Source organism: Carcharhinus amblyrhynchos, chromosome 1 (genome assembly GCF_965287045.1).
Source record: "Carcharhinus amblyrhynchos chromosome 1, sCarAmb.v2.hapA, whole genome shotgun sequence".
Lineage (NCBI taxonomy): Eukaryota > Metazoa > Chordata > Chondrichthyes > Carcharhiniformes > Carcharhinidae > Carcharhinus > Carcharhinus amblyrhynchos.
In genome coordinates, this window is record NC_137324.1 from 9,933,402 (window position 1) to 9,946,038 (window position 12,637).

Consider the following 12,637-nt stretch of genomic DNA (forward strand, 5'->3'; position numbering starts at 1 on the left):
GGATTCGATTCCCGGAACATAGCTGAGTTTCTGGATTAACAGTCTAATGATAATACCACCAGGCCATTGCCTCCCATCACCCGTTGTTTCCTGCTTTCTGCTTCCCTCCCTTTTTGAACAATGGAGTTACGATGGCTATATTCCCCTTACATAGAACTTCCCCTAACTTTAGGGAATTTGGGAAAATTGTAACCAACTATCTCATTCGCCATTTATTTTTAAGACTCTGGAATGAAATCCATCTGGATTGATTAGTCTGCAGCTCCAACAATTGCTCAGTACCACTTCGCTGATGATTGTAATTATAGGAACAAGAGTAGGCCATTCAGTCTCTCAAGCCTGTTCTGCCATTCAATGCTATCATGACTGATCTGTGGCCTAACTCCATATACCTGCCTTTGGCCCATATCCCATAATACCTTTGCTTAACAAAAAGTTATCTACCTCAGATTTAAAATTAGCAACTAGTCTAGGATCAAACTGCTGTTTGTGGAAGAGAATTCCAAACTTGTTCCTAATATCTCTCCTGAATGGTCTGGCCCTAATTTTTAGACTATGTCCCATAGTTCTAGAATCTCCAAGCAGTGGAAGTCGTTTTTCTTTATCTACCCTGTCTTTTCCTGTTATCATCTTGAAGATTTTGATCAGATCATCCCTTAACTTTCTAAACTCTAGAGAAAGCAGGTCTGACTTGTATCATCTCTCAGCATAACTTAACTGAAACCCAGGTATTGTTCTTATAAACCTACGCTGCACTTCCTCCAAGACTAATGTATCCTTCATAAGAACATAAGACATAGGAGCAGGAGTAGGCCATCTAGCCCTTCGAGCCTGCCTCGCCATTCAATAAGATCATGGCTGATCTGAAATGGCTCAGTTCCACTTTCCCGTTTTCTCCCCATAATCCTTGCCTACCAAAAACCTATCTACCCGTGTCTTAAATATATTTAGCAAGGTAGACTCCACCACTTCAACGGGCAGAGAATTCCAGAGATTCACCACCCTTTGAGTGAAGAAGTTCCTCTTCAACTCCGTTCTAAACTGCTCCCCCTTATCTTGAGGCTGTGCCCTCTAGTCCTGCTATCCTTTCTGAGCGGGAAGAATCTCCCTACCTGTACCCTATCCATCCCCTTCATTATCTTATACGTCTCTATAAGATCCCCCCTCACCCTTCTAAACTCATAAGAACATAAGAAATAGGAGCAGGAGTAGGCCATCTAGCCCTTCGAGCCTGCCCCGCCATTCAATAAGATCATGGCTGATCTGTCGCGGCTCAGTTCCACTTTCCCGCCCTCTCCCCATAACCCTTAATCCCCTCTCTTATCAAAAACCCATCAACCCGCGTCTTAAAAATATTTAGCGAGGTAGCCTCCACCACTTCAACGGGCAGAGAATTCCAGAGATTCACCACCCTTTGAGTGAAGAAGTTCTTCCTCAACTCCGTTCTAAACCGCCCCCTCTTTATCTTGAGGCTGTGCCCCCTAGTCCTACTGTCCTTTCTGAGCGGGAAGAGTCTTTCCACCTCTATCCTATCCATCCCATTCATCATCTTATACGTCTCAATGAGATCTCCCCTCATTCTTCTAAACTCTAACGAGTACAAGCCTAGTTTATTCAGCCTCTCCTCATAGCTCAACCCCCTCAACCCCGGCATCAGCCTAGTAAACCTCCTCTGCACTCCCTCCAAGGCCAAAATATCCTTGCGTAAGTACGGCGCCCAAAACTGCACACAGTACTGCAGCTGCGGCCTCACCAATGCCCTATACAGCTGCAGCAAGACCTCCCTACTTTTATATTCAATCCCCCTCGCTATGAAGGCCACTCCAACGAGTACAAACCCAGTCTGCACTTCCTAAGGTGTGATGCCTAGATCTGCTCCAATATGCAAGTGGGGTCTAACCAATGTTTTGTATAGCTGCATCCTTATATTCCAATCCTTTCGATATAAAGGCCAGCATTCCATAAGGCTTCTTGATTACTCTCTAACCTGTTTGTGGAATTTTAAACGTCTATGCACCTGAACCTCCCCCAGTCTCTGTGGATATCCACTGTATTTAACTTCATACCGTGATCTATCCTACTTTGGTCCAGAATGGATAACTTCACCCTTGAAATCCATCGGCCACAGATTTACCCATTCATTTTGTGTCATCTTGAGTCCTTCTCTTCCCTTCCATTTCCTGACTTACAGATATTTCTGGGATGTATTTTCTATCCTGTATAGTGAAGACAAAATACCTATTTAATTTGTCTGTTATCTCCTTATTTCCCATTATTAATTCCTCACTTTCTAAGAACATAAGAACATAAGAAATAGGAGCAGGAGTAGGCCATCTAGCCCTTCGAGCCTGCCCCGCCATTCAAAAAGATCATGGCTGATCTGTCGTGGCTCAGTTCCACATTCCCGCCCTCTCCCCATAACCTTTAATCCCCTCTCTTATCAAAAACCCATCAACCCGCGTCTTAAAAATATTTAGCGAGGCAGCCTCCACCACTTCAACGGGCAGAGAATTCCAGAGATTCACCACCCTTTGAGTGAAGAAGTTCCTCCTCAACTCTGTTCTAAACCGCCCCCCCCTTTATCTTGAGGCTGTGCCCCCTAGTCCTACCGTCTTTTTTGAGCGGGAAGAGTCTCTCCACCTCTATCCTATCCATCCCATTCATCATCTTATACATCTCAATGAGATCTCCCCTCATTCTTCTAAACTCTAACGAGTACAAGCCTAGTTTATTCAGCCTCTCCTCATAGCTCTACCCCCTCGACTCCGGTATCAGCCTAGTAAGCCTCCTCTGCACTCCCTCCAAGGCCAAAATATCTTTGCGCAGGTGCGGCACCCAAAACTGCACACAGTACTCCAGCTGCGGCCTCACCAATGCCCTATACAGCTGCAGCAAGACCTCCCTACTTTTATATTCAATCCCCCTCGCTATGAAGGCCAGCATCCCATTCGCCTTCCTGACCACCTGCTGCACCTGCAAGCTGGGTTTTTGCGACTCATGCACAAGGACCCCGAGGTCCCTCTGCAGTTTTTCGCCACGTAAGTAATAGTCCTTCCTACCATTCTTCCTACCAAAGTGGACCACCTCACACTTGCCAACATTAAATTCCATTTGCCATTTCCTGGCCCATTCGCCCAGCCTATCTAGATCCTTCTGTAGACTCTCCACACCCTCCGCACAATTTGCCGTTCCCCCAATCTTGGTGTCATCAGCAAATTTCGACACCCTACACTCGGTTCCCTCCTCCAGATCATCTATATAAATGGTAAAAAGCTGAGGCCCCAGCACCGACAAATTCTTGCTTTATTAACTCTTTTTTTTAAAAATATCTTTGGAAACTCTTAGTATTGCCTTTATATTTCTAGCTATCTCTCCCTCATATTCTAATTTTCTCTCCTTGTTAATTTTTTAGTCATTCTTTGATGTTTTTATATTCTATCCAATGCTCTAACCAGCCACCCATCTTGTACAATTATATCCCTTTCTTTGTATGGTTGGTAACACCACAACTGTTTTGGTTAACCACAGATGGTGGGTCTTCTGCTTAGAATTACTGTTTCTTGTTGGAATGATTCTCTTCTGTATATTGTCAAATATTCCCTTAAATGTCAACCACTGTATCTCTATCTATCCCTTAATCTGTCAAGTTAGGTGTCTATGCTTTCATGCCCTCAGAATTTACCTTATTTAAATTTAAAATATTAATCTTAGACCCATTCTTCTCTCCTCTCGATTGAATGTAAAATTCAATCATATTAGCATCGTACCAACTTGTTAAACAAGTTTAGGTTAGGACAAGGTATCTGTGCTGCCAATCTCTACTGCTGGGGCCTCAGTGCACTTGTGGAGAGGCACAAACAATGCATCACATTATCAAAGAATGCCCCCTCACCAGACTAAGTCATAGAGTCACATACATCGCAAAAAAGCCCCTTCGGCCCATCAAGTCTACACCGACAATATCTACCACTGAAGGCACTTTAATCCCATTTTCCTGCACTTGTCCCAGATCCTTGAATGTTATGATATTTCAAGTGTTCTCAAATATTTTTCTAAAGGCTGTAAGGATTCAGGCCTTCACTATCTTCCCAAGCAGTTCATTCCAGAATCCCACAAACTTTGGAGTGAAAATTCTTAAAAGATTGATCGCCTTAAATTCAGCAAATGAGGAGCTGGGCCTTATCTGACAGGATTATTATCATTCATTAAATAAATAACTTGACAGATTTATATCCCAGTGTTACACAGCCAGATTTATATTCTAGTATTACACAGCCAGACTTGTAACCCAGTGTTACACAGCCAGATTTCTAGCCTGGAGTTGCACACAGATATGTAACCCAGTGATACACAGCCAGATTTGTAACCCAGTGTTACAATGAAAGACCTGGACCCACAAGTAAAGCACCCTGTAATACTGACTGAACTGCACCCAGCAGCGCCATATCAGTGTAATATGGACACAGATATACCCACCACTACTTTCTGTACCAGCTAATATTATTCATGAAGGGCCACCCTCTTGCCTGAGGTATGGTAATCCTCTGGTTAAATCATCACCAGTCAGCTCTCCTCTCGGAGGAGAGCAGCCTCTGGTCATCTGGGACTATGGCGACGTTACCTTTATCTTTACTTTACTGCTGCAAAATTAACAGGCCTGTGCTCACCCTGTTCATTTGTGTAGCAGTATTCACTAGCACTGTACCAGAGTGGTCCCACTACAAACTACATTTCTTCTACATTTCGGCCTTTTGCAAACAGGGTAAAGGAGAATCCCAAGTCTTTTTATGCATGTATGAGGAGCAAGAAGGTACCAAGAGAAGGAGTCGGCCCATTCAAGGACAAATGGAGGGAAGTTATGCATGGAGCCACAGGTAGTGAGCGAAATCCTTAATGAGTACTTTAAATCGATATTCACCAAGGAGATGGACATGACAGATGTTGGTCGGAGATAAAGTGTGTGAACGCTCTAGAGAATGTCACTATATTGAAGTAGAGAGTGATGGGTATCCTAGGTATGAATTATAGTGTAAATGGCAGAAGCCTTAGGAACATTAACACACAGAGGGATCTGGGCTTGCAGATCCACCATTCCCTAAAAGTGGCAACACAGATGGCCAAGGTGATTAAGAAGGCATATGACATATTGCCTTCATCGGCTGGGGCATTGAGTATGAGAGTTGAAATCATGTTGCAGCCGTATAAAACCCTTGATTAGGATGCATTTGGAGCATTGAGTGCAGTTCTGGTCACCAAACTACCAAAAGGATGTGGAAGTTTTACAGAAAGTGCAAAGAAGGTTCACCAGGATGTTGCCTGGTCTCGAGCGTGTTGGCTATGAGGAGAGATTGAATAAACTGGTATTGTCTTCACTGGAAAGACCGAGGCTGAGGGGAGACCTGATAAAAGTCTGCAACATTATGAGAGGCATAGACAGGCTGGATAGTCAGAGGCTTTTTCCAAGGGGGGAAGTGTCAATTAGAGGAGGCTCAAGGCGAGAGGGGCAAATTTTAAAGGAGATATATGGGGGAAGTTTCTCATGCAGAGAGTGGTAGGTGCTAGAACATGCTGTCAGAGGAGGTGGTAGAAGCAGGCACATTAGCAACATGTAAGAGGTATCTGGATGTGTGTATTAATAGGAAGGGAATAGAGGGATATAGACCAAGTAAGGGCAGGTTTTGTTTTAGCTTAGTTAGGGCATCATGATCGGCACAGGCATGGAGGGCCGAAGGGCCTGTTCCTCTGCTGTACTTTTCTTTGTTTCTTTGTTCTCTACCAACTCCAGTCTCACTCCCTGGTAATTGTCTGAGGTTGGAGCAGACTTCATAGCCTTGGTGTCCATATTTGCCTTCAAAATGGGCTTTGAACCATCCCATTACTAAGACCACCTATCTCCACTCTGTAACATTGCCCGACTCTGCCTTGTGAAGCTCATCTGTTGCTGAAACCCTCATCTGTGTCTTTGTTGCCTCTACACTCAACTCTCCAATGTACTTCCCATTTCAATGCGGTTTCTCACATTCTATGCTTTGTCAACTTGAGGTTGTCCAAAACTCTTCTGGCTGTGTCCAGTCAAACCAAAAACAGTCCACCTGTAACCCCTGTGCTCACTGAGTTACATCAGATGGATTTTCAAGTTCTCATTTCTTTTTCAAGTATCTCCATGGACTCACCATCAGCATAGAGCAGCATCAGCATCAGCATGGACTCACCATCAGCATTGATAGAGCAGACGCAGCACGGTTTCCTTAAAGGGAAGTCGTGTCTGACAAATTTACTGGAGTTCTATCAGGATGTGTCTAGGGCGGTGGATAGAGGAGAGCTGGTGGATGTGGTCTTTCTGGATTTTCAGAAGGCGTTTGACAAGGTACCTCACAAGAGGTTATTACAGAAGGTCAGGGGGCATGGAGTTGGGGGTAGGGTGTTAACGTGGATAGAGGACTGGTTGTCAAATAAGAGGCAGAGAGTGGGGGTCAACGGGTGCTATTCGGATTGGCTGATGGTGACTAGTGGAGTGCCCCAGGGGTCGGTGCTGGGGCCTCAGCTATTTACTATTTATATAGATGATCTGGAGGAGGGAACCGAGTGTAGGGTGTCGAAATTTGCTGATGACACCAAGATTGGTGGAAAGGCAAATTGTGCGGAAGGTGGGGAGAGTCTACAGAAGGATCTAGATAGGCTGGGTGAATGGGCCAGGAAATGGCAAATGGAATTTAATGTTGGCAAGTGCGAGGTGGTCCACTTTGGTAGGAATAATGGTAGGAAGGATTATTACTTACGTGGAGAAAAACTGCAGTAGGCGACGGTGCAGAGGGACCTCGGGGTCCTTGTGCATGAGTCGCAAAAACCCAGCTTGCAGGTGCAGCAGGTGGTCAGGAAGGCAAATGGGATGCTGGCCTTCATCGCGAGGGGGATTGAATATAAAAGTAGGGAGGTCTTGCTGCGGCTGTATAGGGCATTGGTGAGGCCGCAGCTGGAGTACTGTGTGCAGTTTTGGGCGCCGTACTTACGCAAGGATATTTTGGCCTTGGAGGGAGTGCAGAGGAGGTTTACTAGGCTGATACCGGAGTTGAGGGGGTTGAGCTATGAGGAGAGGCTGAATAGATTAGGCTTGTACTCGTTAGAGTTTAGAAGAATGAGGGGAGATCTCATTGAGACGTATAAGATGATGAATGGGATGGATAGGATAGAGGTGGAGAGACTCTTCCCGCTCAGAAAGGATAGTAGGACTAGGGGGCATAGCCTCAAGATAAAGGGGGGGCGGTTTAGAACAGAGTTGAGGAGGAACTTCTTCACTCAAAGGGTGGTGAATCTCTGGAATTCTCTGCCCGTTGAAGTGGTGGAGGCTGCCTCACTAAATATTTTTAAGACGCGGGTTGATGGGTTTTTGATGAGAGAGGGGATTAAGGGTTATGGGGAGAAAGCGGGAAAGTGGAACTGAGCCACGACAGATCATCCATGATCTTATTGAATGGCGGGGCAGGCTCGAAGGGCTAGTTGGCCTACTCCTGCTCCTATTTCTTATGTTCTTATGTTCTTATACCTGAAAATTCCAGCCCCACAGCTTCCCAAAATACCAGCACTTATTGATGTGTGACTCTTTGGCATCCTGATTTTAATCATTCTACCCATTGGTGGCTGTGGATACAACTGCCTGGGCCCTAAGCCCTGCAACTTCTCCCTGATCCTCTCTGCCTCTCTACCTTACTTTCCCCTATTTAGACATGTCTTGAAACCTAACTCAAATATTTAGCCATCTGTCCCAATATCGCCCTATGTGTCTCAGTGTCAGGTTTTGCTTTATAACATTCTTGCAAGTAGCCATTGGATGTGCTAAAGGCACTATTAGCCATGATCCTATTCAATGGTGGAGTAGGCTCGAGGGCTGAAAGGCCTTCTCCTGTTCCTATTTCTTATGCTCTTCTGGTTTAAATAAAATAGTAGTTACTGTCATTAACAGATCTGTGTGCCATGGTGTATCAAAGTTTGCCACTCAACTAATCGGGATTTGTTCGTGAACTTCTGTGTTTGCTACTTCACCAGCAATATACCCATCTAATAGTCAAAGACCTGTTTCCATCAGCACTGTACCACTGTAATTTTAATAATCCTGTGCCAACCACTACTACATAAGAACACAAGAAATAGAAGCAGGAGTAGGCCATCTAGCCCTTCGAGCCTGCCCTGCCATTCAACAAGATCATGGCTGATCTGAAGTGGATCAGTTCCACTTTCCTGCTTTCTCCCCAGAACCCTTAATTCCCCTGTCTATCAAAAACCTATCTACCCGTGACTTAAATATATTCAGCAAGGTAGCCTCTACCACTTCAACGGGCAGAGAATTCCAGAGATTCACCACCCTTTGAGTGAAGAAGTTCCTCCTCAACTCTGATCTAAACTGCGCCTCCCCCCCCCCTTTATTTTAAAGCTGTGCCCTCTATCTGCTATACTTTCTGAGCTGGAAGAATCTCTCCACCTCTACCTTATCTATCCCCTTCATTATCTTATATGTCTCCATAAGATCCCCCCTCATCCTTCTAAACTCCAACGAGTACAGACCCAGTCGATTCAATCTCTCCTCATAGGCTAACCCCCTCATCTCCAGTATCAGCCCGGTGAACCTTCTCTGCACTCCCTCCAAGGCCAATATATCCTTCTGCAAATGCGGCAACCAAAACTGCACACAGTACTCCAGCTGCGGCCTCACCAGTGCCCTGTACAGTTGCAGCGGCCTCACTACTATACTATCTAATATACAGGTCTATCTAATAGACCTGTTCCCAACAGCACTATAAGTTTTTAAGTTTATTTATTAGTGTCACAAGTAGGTGTACATTAACACTGCAGTAAATCCCCTAGTCCCCTGTTTGGGTGCACTGAGGGAGAATTTAGCATGGTCAATGCACTTAACCAGCATGTCTTTCGGACTGCGGGAGGCAACTGGAGCACCCAGAGGAAACCCACGCAGACATGGTAAGAACATGCAGAATCCGCAAACATAGTGAACCATGCTGGGAATTGAACCTGGGTCAACAAACAAAGAACAATACAGCACAGGAATAGGCCCTTTGGCCTATCGAACCTGCGCCAATCACATTGTCCTATCTAGAACAACCACCTGTATTCTTCTATTTGCCGTCTGTTTACGTGCCTATCCAGATAAGTCTTAAATGTCACTAATGTGTCTGTCTCAATCACTTCACTTGGCAGTGCATTCCAGCTCCCCACTACCCTCTGTATAAGAAACTTCCCCACACATCTCCACTGAACCTTTCCCCCCTTTATCTTGAACTTGTGTCCCCTTGTTTTCATTTCTGTCCTGAGAAAATGCTTCCAACTGTTCACCCTAATGATATTTCTCATAATTTTATAAAATTGTATCAGATTTCACCTCAGCCTCCGTCTTTCCAGGGAGAACAATCCCAGTTTATCCAATCTCTCCTCATAGCTAATACCCTCCATACCAGGCAACATCCTGGTAAATCTTTTCTGTACTCCCTCCAAAGCTTCCACATTCTTCTGGTAGTGTGGCAACCAGAATTGGATACAGTATTTCAAATGCGGCCTAACCAATGTTTTATATAACTGTAGCATAATTTGCCAACTTTGATACTCGATGCCCCAGCTGATGAAGGCAAGCATGCCATATGCTTTCTTTACCACCTCTTCCACCTGTGCTGTCACTTTTAAGGATCTGTGGACCTGTAGTCCCAGATCTCTCTGTGTGTCTATGCTCCTGATGGTTCTACACAGCAAGAAGTCTGACAACACCAGGTTTAAGTGCAACCGATTTATTTGATAATAAGCTCACAAGCTTTCAAGGTTAACCTCTTTGTCAGGTGAATGGCGAGTTCTGGCCCGAACCAGACTTCTTACTGTTTACCCCAGTCCAATGCCGGCATCTCCACATTCTGATGGTTCTGCCATTTATTTTTATAGTGCTCACCTGAATTGGATCTACCAAAATGCATCAACTCGCATTTGTCCAGATTAAATTCCATCTGCCATTTTCCTGTCCAATTTACCAGCCTGTGTCTGCTGTGTTCTCTGACGATCTTCATCACTCTCCGCAATTCCGCCAATCTTAGTATCATCCACAAACTTGCCAATCAGGCCAGCTACATCCCTGGCACCATGAAGCAGCAGTGTTAACCACTATGCCACCATGCTGTCCTATCACTGTACGACTGTAATATTAACACAGAACATAGAACACTACAGTACAAACAGGCCCTTCGGCCCACAAGTTGTGCCGATCATATCCATGCCTACCAGGCCATAGAACTATCTGTAACTCCCAATCCCATTAAATCCCATGTATTCATCCAGAAGTCTCTTAAAAGACCCCAGCGAGTTCGCCTCCACCACCACCGACGGCAGCCGATTCCATTCACTCACCACCCTCTGAGTGAAAAACTTACCCCTAACATCTCCTCTGTACTTGCTTCCCAGCACCTTAAACCTGTGTCCTCTCGTAGTGATCATTTCAGCCCTGGGAAATAGCCTCCGAGAATCCACCCTATCTATTCCTCTCAACATTTTATAAACCTCTATCAGGTTGCCTCTCAACCTTCGTCTCTCCAGGGAGAAAAGACCTAGCTCCCTCAAACTATCCTCATAAGGCATGCCTCCCAATCCAAGCAACATCCTTGTAAATCTCCTCTGCACCCTCTCAATAGCTTCCACATCCTTCCTGTAGTGAGGCAACCAGAACTGCGCACAGTACTCCAAGTGGGGTCTGACAAGGGTCTTATAAAGTTGCAGCATTACCTCCCGACTCCTAAACTCAATCCCTCAATTAATGAAGGCCAGTACACCATACGCCTTCTTGACCACATCCTCCACCTGCGAGGCCGATTTAAGAGTCCTATGGACCCGGACCCCAAGATCGTTCTGCTCCTCAACCACTGTACCCATCTCCTTTGCCCACAACCACTGTACCCATCTAATTCTGATGTGGAGATGCCGGCATTGGACTGGGGTAAACACAGTCAGAAGTCTCACAGCACCAGGTTAAAGTCCAACCAATTTATTTGATAGCTTGTGAGCTTACTATCAAATAAATTGGTTGGACTTTAACCTGGTGTTGTGAGACTTCGTACCCCGTCTAATCCTAACAGAGATGTTACCATCAGCACTGTACCACTATAATATTGACAGTACTGTAAAAGTGTAACACTGACACCATCATAGTCAAAGAGTCATAGAGGTTTACAGCATGGAAACAGGCCCTTTGGCACAACTTGTCCGTGCCGCCCTTTTTCTTTTAAACCCCTAAGCTAGTCTCAATTGCCCGCATTTGGCCCATATCCCCTCTATACCCATCTTACCCGTGTAACTGTCTAAATGCTTTTGAAAAGACAAAATTGTACCTGCCTCTACAACTACCTCTGGCAGCTTGTTCCAAACACTCACCACCCTCTGTGTGAAAAAAATTACCCCTCTGGAGCTTTTTGTGTCTCTCCCCTCTCACTTTAAACCTATGCCCTCTAGTTTTAGACTCCCCTTCTTTTGGGAAAAGATATTGACTATCTAGCTGATCTATGCCCTTCATTATTTTATAGACCTCTATAAGATCACCCCTCAGCCTTTTACGGTCCTAAGGAAAAAGGTCCACGTCTATCCAATCTCTCCGTATAACTCAAACCATCAAGTCCTGTAGCATCCTAGTAATCCTTTCTGCACTCTTTCTAGTTTAATAATATCCAGCACTGTGCCAACCAATTGTAACAGATCAGTACCATCAGTACTCAAACCTGGTATCGTACTGTTGAAACTACTGTCTCCAAACGCAATCCTAGATTAATAGAATAAGAACCATGATGTTTTTTATGCTTGAAGTGGACAAACCGTTCCCATTTCATCTCCCCATCTACGAAACGATGTAACAGCACTGTATGCTTCATCCCACAGGGTCCTTTGGAGGACGGCATGGTGGCACGGTGGTTAGCATTGCTGCCTCACAGCTCCGGGGATCCAGGTTCAATACTCGGCTTGGATCGTTGTCTGTATGGAGTTTGCACGTTCTCCCTGTGTCTGTGTGCGTTTCCTCCCGCAGTCCAAAGATGTATGAGTTAGGTTGATTGGCTATGCTAAATTGACCCTCGTCTCGGGGGGGGGTGAGCAGGAAAATGTGTGCGGTTATAGGAATAGGGCTTGGGTGGGATTGTGATCGGTACAGACTCGATGGGCCGAATGACCTCCTTCTGTTCTCTATGATTCTATGAGGTAACACTTGGTGCACCTTTCTCACCCACAGCCCCTCTGATCAATTCCTACTGCCCGGGCGTATACGAGTGATTGCAGCACATCCCCGTGGGATTTCTCTTTGCCTGTTTAATCACTCTGCTCCAGCCAAGAAACTATAGCAGGTTCATTACCTCGGGAGGCTGAGGCCAGCTCCAATTTCCACCTGAGACCAAACATTCCAATCAGCTGGTTTGTTTTTTATGGTCTTGCTCCCCAGAGGAGAAGCTTTTGCCAAGGTCGGTTTTGGTGGGTAGGAAACGATGGCCAAATGCTGACTACACAGCAACGTTCCATGGTGAAAGGCAAGGGTGGAAGAGGGAAAGGGAGGAAGGAGTGGAAAGGGAGCGAGGGACGGATGGGAAGAGAAAGGAGAGGAAAAGGGGGAGCG